At 41.1% G+C, this 6000-nt stretch overlaps 1 long non-coding RNA gene across 2 annotated transcripts in view; it reads left to right on the top strand.

Annotated features, from left to right (window-relative positions):
- The first annotated feature begins 1098 nt into the window (after positions 1-1098).
- The window catches only part of LOC147361438 (uncharacterized), a 46156-nt gene continuing 41254 nt past the window's right edge, over positions 1099-6000 (top strand). The window contains exon 1 of one of the 2 annotated variants that reach the window (XR_015137915.1): positions 1099-3771. This is a non-coding gene — a long non-coding RNA (uncharacterized LOC147361438). Of the gene's footprint in view, positions 3795-6000 lie in introns of both variants that reach the window. The other variant, XR_015137914.1, reaches the window with a different exon arrangement.

Genomic DNA, 6000 nt, shown 5'->3' with positions numbered 1-6000 from the left:
GTGATGGTAGGAAGCAGGTGACACATTCCTTTGTGCTCTGCATTCTACTTCCTCAGAAGTATAGATAACACTCCTTTTAAATTTTATCTTCAATTTCCAAACTTAGAGAAATGGAACTACAGTATAAAGAACAGCAAACCTTTCACCCTAATTTACTGATGGCGACTGAGCGACTGAACTGAACTGAACTGAATATTTTACCACATTCACTTTTTCTCTCATTCTTCCTGTCTATGTATAATTACTTTTTTGAACAATTTGAGAATAAGTTGCCTAAATCCTGTCACTTTCCCCTTTAATATATCAGTGGGTATTTACTAAGAGGATATTCTCTCACCCAAACCACAATACAATAATGAAAATTAAGAAATTTGTCATCAATTCAGAATTAGTCTATACCCTGATTAAATTTCTTCAATTGTCCCTAAATCTAGTATATAAAAAAAAAATTTTTTTTTCTGGTTTAGGACCCAACTTAGGATCATATGTTAAATTTGGTTTGCATGGCAGATAAGATTTTAAGGGGAAAAAAATTGCATGGGATGGGGGTTCAGTTTCTACTCAAATTCCAGATGCCTGTTGTTTCTCATACTGGCAAATTCTGATAGCAAAAAAGAGAGTCTTAACCGTTCTACAGAGATTCTGGGTTTCCTGTTGCTTTTTATTTGTGGTCCTATCAGAAGCCCTGCCAGCATTGAGACCTAAGGGTTCTCCTCGACCCCCACCTTGGTGGTGAGAAAAGCTTTCTGGGGGATGAAGTGATGGTTGTCTGCTTGAAACTGCTTTTCTTTCCTAGAGATTGGCAAGGAAGTGCACTCCTGTGAGACCCAACTCAGCAGGGAGCACTCACTCAGAAGTGGTTTTGTGAAGCAGTATTACTGGTGTTGATTATTAATCATATTTATTTTAAGATTCTAAATTAACACAATTATCCATATCTGATGATTACAGCAACACAGAATATTAGCCTTTCACTTACAAATGTGTAAATACTAATTTTAGCCTTTAATGCATTGAAAAGCAAATTACACTAACATTACTGACTGGAGATGCTGAGACCGTCTCTTTTATCCCTTGTTGTGCTCCTGAAACTTTTTTTTTTTAAAACATTTCCTGGCTGGAGGTTCTTTCTTATTTTAAAGCAGTTCAAGAAGGGAACTCCATCTCCCAACCCTTTGTAAAGAGAGTGGAGATCTTCTTTGTCGGAGGCCTTTCACAATGATGGATTTCTCACATATCAGCTGTCCTTCCTGGGTAGTCCATTTCGCCTTTTCTCTTTCACGGTTAAGATGTAATTCAGTGTCCACCTCCTCCATGAAGTCCTCTGATCCTTCAGTCACTTATTTGTCCTTTCCTCCATGCACCTCAGCATTTGCTCAGTGTTGGAGAAGGAAATGGCAATCCACTCCAGTGTTCTTGCATGGAGAATCCTAGGCAAGACAGAGGAGCCTGGTGGGCTACAGTCCTAGGTAGGGGTCGCAAAGAGTCAGACACGACTGAGCGACTAAGCATTCAGCATACCAAGTAATATGCTGTGTTTTACAAACCCTGTTTCCCTTCTTGGGAATCATAATGAATTCTGGAAATGAATTCATCCTGGAGATGAATTTCATCTTTGTCTCCTCCATACTCAACATGATTTTTGGCACATGGATGGTGCCCAAGGCATGAATGAACTTCTGTCATGATCTCCCATTGACCTTCTAAGAATCTTTGAATACTCATGACTTAATTTTGGAGGCTGCTAGTTCTAATATTCTGTGCTTTCCATCTATCTCTCTGATACCCTTTGTACTTTACTTCTCACTTGGGTAGAAATGGATACTGCAGCTTTATTGCAGTTGAGAAGGCTTTCAGATTACAGAGCAGATATGATGTTTTGGGGGATAATTCCATTTGAAGACTATTGGAAAGCAGACACCTGGAGGGGCCTGAGAATTTTTCTTGTCACTTCCACTTCTTTTTGACTGATGGGTATTTTTATCATTCTCAAAGACATCTAGGGACAGCAATTGTGTGTAGCCCTGGATAGAAAACTTCACAGTGGCAGAGCTCTGAAGCATGTGTGACAGTTTAGAGTTTATAAAAATGGGTTTTCTCAGCTGCCCCTACACAGAACACAGCTTCTCAAGTCTGAAAAGAAGTCTGTCCACCTTAGGATGATAACAGTGCAAATTTATCTGGTCTCACAGATAAGCTTCCTGGTCCCATTGTCTGTTCCTTCCATCTCATCAAGTCAAGGGGTCTGGCCTCATCCAGGCCATTGGCCCTTTTTGTACTCAGCAAGTTTTACTTATAAGCCAGCTCTCCTCCTGTACTGCCTCTTGCTCCACTTCGACTCTATCTCCTAGGCCTTGGAATTCTATCTGTATCTAACCTCAGCCTCCAGCACGAGCACCTCTATATTAGTGCCTCAACGCCTAGTATGTAAGGTAAGGCTCAGAAGAGCCAGGGTTACCCATTTGCCTTTAGAGTGAAGTCTTGGCACCTTATATAATGATGCGTCCTATATTCTAACAAGTAAATTCGATCATGCGTCACCTACCCATTTTAAAAGCTAACAAAATAAATGAGTGTGTAGCTCTTATCACAGTAGTGGGAGTTGTAAGGTTAAAAAAAAAAGGCCAGATGCCTTTGGCTTTGTTTCTCAGTAACCACTAACATCTTCGCTCTACATTTGCATCTCAGTGACGCTCTCTTGCTGCTCGGCCAGGTCTATTGTTAGCACAGCACTTGTGGGCCGCACTGGCAATTTGTGTCCTAGGAGGTTTCAGTTTACAAAAATAGACAAAAATTAACTTTTCACAGCCACTGCCTCTGTAATTAAAATGGCTTATTTCTTTAGTAAGGGATGAGTTCATGGTAAGGGGAATAAGAGTATTTCCGAAAAGCCTGAATTTATATTCTTGGACCACTGCCATAAATACTAACAGGTTTGCTATTGCTTGAAAGTCAGTTTGAATGTTGGATATAACTAGATAGTGCAAATTGGATAAATTATGCTCTACATTCTTATCTTTTGGAGGACATATTGACTTTTTTTTTTGTTGATCTTGGGGAAGTGGAGTAAATGGAAGCATTGTGGTGGAAGTTTCTTTTTTAAAGAAAGTATAGTTAGGAATATACGTATCTTCCTATGGGGGGGGGAATCTCTATTCTTTTTCAACTTTGTTTTTGATCTCAGATACTATAGGTTTAAAGCATATATACTTCGGCTTCTTGGGCTTGATGCTTACTTGTTTTTTAATTTTCTAGCTGTGCCTTGCAGCATGCAGGATCTTAGCTCCCCAACCAGGGATTAAACCTTTTCGCCCTGCATGGGGAGCACGGAATTTTAACCACTGGACTGCCAGGGAAGTCCCTTGATACTTGTTTTGTTGTAGATCCTAAGTGGGTTCTTGATTCTATTCTTGAGACCATGTGGTTCTCACCCCTTGGAAGTCACAGGGGACAACTGTCTGTATGAAGTTAATGAAGGCGTTAGTGCTCGTTAACTTACTGCTGCACTGGGATTCGTTTAGGCTGGAGTAGCACCTCACACCTGCAGCAGAAGGATGTGTGACACACTGCAGCTGTGTGTTGCTCAGAGCCATCTGGGAGAAATTAGAAATTGACAGAGAGGAAAACTCTTTAGGAGAAAGTCGGCTGCCTCTAGTGGGGAAAGAAAAAAAAATATCATCACAGGCAAAAATTCCTGCATCTTTTGAAGTCATTGAAATGAAAAGGCCTTTTGCTTGAGTTATTCAGCTAACTGCCTTAATTTTCCACCTGGTATGTCAGTTGAGGTCTTTCATGTGAGTAAATACCTGGCTTTAATGATGATTGAAGTAACTAAAGTTCAGGAAATCATGAAAATAATATCCTTTTCTTTGGAGTTTATTTACTTAGCCAACAATTTGGTCTACTCTACTTCAAGCTTTGCACTAGGAAGTGGTCACAATTGTGTCCTCAGAAAGGAGCATTTAGGGATTCTGAAATGTGAATATGCCTGTAAGCCTTTCCAGGGCAAAACTGGGTGGTGGTTTTCTTCATGTCTGCAGATTCTTTGATAGTATTGCGTGCAAAAGCTGAAGTCTAATCTCCCCTCTGTGAATGTGATTGTGAGCTGAATTGGCGACTTATTTCTCATTAATAGAATGTGGTGGATGTGATGGCCTAGGATAGGTCATTAAAAAAAGATACATCTGAGACATGGAACTCAGCTTTGTTGGAATAAAGTTCTGAATCTCTAACCCAAATTTTATTCTCACTGAACAGGTAAATCTTTTAATCTAATTGAATTTTGTGTGACCCAGGTGAGTCATGCTAGACTATAAAAACTGGTCAGTTCAGACTTGGGAATTGGTGAGAATGACTATTTAGATGAGGCTTGTCTGAGCTTCTTTAGCAAGCAGTGCAAAGGATACACAACAAGACTAGGGATGTGTGCTGGTATAAGTGGATGTGGCTTCTCAGGACCTCCTTTGTCTCACATTAGACATGTTCTACGCAAGGTCAGCGGCCTCAGCAATCTTCAATGAGGGATGAATGTGTCAAGTCAGAGGAGCTCACAGATTCATAATTCTTTGCTGAACTACAATGAAATAGCTTAATTCTATAATATATCTTAGCCTGGGTTCTCTAGAAAGTGGATCCAGAAGCAAAGGCTTATATTCTCTTATGTTATCAAGGAGTATATTTTATACCACAGAGTACAGGCGAGGGACCAGGGAAGAAGGCAGGAACAAGAGAGAGCTGTTTTTGAGGTATCATATGTGTAATTGTTTGATCTCCATGGAACAATCTTCTAGAAGGTAATATAATTGACTACTTCTTGTAGTAATATAATTGATTGTCCACTTGGCGGGGGAGGATGATAAAGAATTTGTCAGTCATTTCCATTTTTTCTGGTTTAATGTTTTGCTTTTCAATTTCCCAAGTACTTATGGGTGACATTTATGTGGGTGCCAGTGGTTCCCACAATACCTCATGTCTCAACCATGAAGCCCTGGGGGAGGGAAGAATGGGAGACACAGGCATAGAGATGAAGTCCTGATGAATTGTAAACCCATGAAGCTGGCCAGAGTCCATGCAGAGCAGGTCACCAATTACTAGGACAAGGGTATTGGTGACAGATGAGGCCTGAGAGGATCTGAGGGTTGTAGGAGGTGTTGGAAGAGGTGTCTGATACACAGTGCTTCAGTTCAGTTCAGTTCAGTTCAGTTGTTCAGTCGTGTCCGACTCTTTGCGACCCCATGAGTCGCAGCACGCCAGGCCTCCCTGTCCATCACCAACCCCTGGAGTTCACTCAAACTCAGGTCCATCGAGTCGGTGATGCCATCCAGCCATCTCATCCTCTGTCGTCCCCTTCTCCTCCTGCCCACAATCCCTCCCAGCATTAGAGTCTTTTCCAATCAGTCAACTCTTCGCATGAGGTGGCCAAAGTACTGGAGTTTCAGCTTTAGCATCGTTTCTTCCAAAGAACACCCAGAGCTGATCTCCTTCAGAATGGACTGGTTGGATCTCCTTGCAGTCCAAGGGACTCTCAAGAGTCTTCTCCAACACCACAGTTCAAAAGCATCAATTCTTTGGCGCTCAGCTTTCTTCACAGTCCAACTCTCACATCCATACATGACCACAGGAAAAACCATAGCCTTGACTAGACAAACCTTTGTTGGCAAAGTAATGTCTCTGCTTTTGAATATGCTATCTAGGTTGGTCATAACTTTCCTTCCAAGGAGTAAGTGTCTTTTAATTTCATGGCTGCAGTCACCATCTGCAGTGATTTTGGAGCCCCAAAAAATAAAGTCTGACACTGTTTCCACTGTTTCCCCATCTATTTCCCATGAAGTGATGGGGCCAGATGCCATGATCTTCATTTTCTGAATGTTGAGCTTTAAGCCAACTTTTTCACTCTCCTCTTTCACTTTCATCAAGAGGCTTTTTAGTTCCTCTTCACTTTCTGCCTTAAGGGTGGTGTCATCTGCATATCTGAGGTTATTGATATTTCTCCCGGCAATC

This window comes from Bos grunniens, chromosome 12 (assembly GCF_055505025.1).
Source record: "Bos grunniens cultivar Pamir isolate PY7600 chromosome 12, Bosgru_T2T1.0, whole genome shotgun sequence".
NCBI lineage: Eukaryota > Metazoa > Chordata > Mammalia > Artiodactyla > Bovidae > Bos > Bos grunniens.
This window is presented reverse-complemented; position numbering and strand designations above follow the sequence as displayed.